The sequence below is a fragment of the Syngnathus scovelli genome, chromosome 13 (assembly GCF_024217435.2).
Source record: "Syngnathus scovelli strain Florida chromosome 13, RoL_Ssco_1.2, whole genome shotgun sequence".
NCBI classification, from domain to species: Eukaryota; Metazoa; Chordata; class Actinopteri; order Syngnathiformes; family Syngnathidae; genus Syngnathus; species Syngnathus scovelli.
The window spans coordinates 5,514,613-5,516,132 of NC_090859.1; the positions used below are offsets into that span (position 1 = coordinate 5,514,613).

The 1,520-nt window shown below is 37.4% G+C and overlaps 1 protein-coding gene across 2 annotated transcripts in view; it reads left to right on the forward strand.

The window, feature by feature from the left end:
• LOC125979196 (leukemia inhibitory factor receptor) overlaps window positions 1-263 on the forward strand; it is a 12,765-nt gene extending 12,502 nt beyond the window's left edge. For both annotated transcript variants that reach the window (XM_049737186.2, XM_049737187.2), the window contains exon 18: window positions 1-263. This exon is cut by the window's left edge and continues 2,802 nt beyond it. The gene's annotated coding sequence lies outside the window, so the exon portion shown is untranslated.
• The last annotated feature ends 1,257 nt before the right edge of the window (window positions 264-1,520 follow it).

The following is a 1,520-nucleotide window of genomic DNA, read 5'->3' on the forward strand; positions in this document are numbered from 1 at the left end:
AGCCTACAGTGGTTACTGCCACAACTAGTATCATTCAGTTTCGGTGTAGCCTACCACCTCAATAATGGAAAAACTCATCCTGGTACATCTTAGGATGTGCTAAAAGTTCTTCCAGAAGTGAAAATTTAAATAAATTCTGTCGCAAATAGCTATGTTAGATTGTATATGACTTTGTTATCTTTAAATGGCAGTTCATGTGCATTATTGCCACACAGAGAAAAACACGCAAAAAATAAACTCTTATTTGGTTTGTCTTGCTCATACTTGGAACCCAATTTTATAAAACAAACCCAGTTAGGATAACCTGTAATTTAGTATCTGCCATAGACAATAGTTTATGAGTCATCCAGCAGATGGTGCCACAATCTCATTTTTCAACTGTGGAAAATAGCAGACTGCGTTCCCATTGCTGTATATTCACACCGCTTTGTTGTTATCCTTGTTGCGTTACAGTGAAAACGTTGTTTTCCCGTCTTATTAAACTGTACATAGATGATGATTGTAACGGTAACTCAGCAAATTTCTGTATGTCCCAACTCCCGGTGACTTAATGAAATAGAATGCAACCTATTGTCCAAAACCTTCTTGCACACTACAACCTTGGAAAACTTTAAAGAATAATTCATATTTGAACCCTCCTACAAACAACAAAAAGATGCATTTCAATTTATTACAACCATTACATCATAATTCCTTCAAATATTTTGCATGCGCACACACTCGCACGTTCACACTTTGGTGGTGGCAAACTGCTTTTGTAGCAATCACAGCTGCCCTGGGGCAGGCTGACGGAAGTGTGGCTGCGAATGTGCGTCTACAGCCGCTCAGGCCCACTACCACCAGCAAACATCCCAGGCAACTTTCTCTGGCATCAACTGTTAACCAACAAACATGGTTGACACATTGTTTTGTTTGTGCACTTTAGATCTTTATCTCAATTTAGAATTGTTTTTCCCTACAAATTTGAACCTTACCTCTTTTTGGGAATGAAACAGAAGAAACTCAGATAATAGTCCAATGTATACTGCAGACTATAGGTTCAGTGGGCAAATGCTTGCTGGTTTTTGATCAAACTAAATAAACAGAACATTTTGAGAGCACCATGGCCATTTACACCAACTGCCCAACTGCCTACCTTTAAAGAAATCAATAATCAAACAAAGCCACACTTGAATCCTATAGCTATTTCCCTGGAACCATGAAAATGCATTCAAACCTTATGGCTTCTTAGGTAACATTTTTATTCTTAGGGTATTTTGAGTTAATACCACATCAGACATGTTATAAATATAGTACCTGCTCAGAGGGCAGAATGTAAAATTATTCAACTGCATTACCTCTTTATTTAATCAGGCTGCTATGTCACAGTATGTTTTTTTTTTAAAGTTACAATATCGCTGCTAACTGTTAGCATTTCTACTGATGCCGTCAAGCAATTAAAACATTTAATCACGATTAATCGCTATTATGTTAGTATCTCAACCGTCAGCCTGTTGCAACAGTCATTTGCAACATTGATT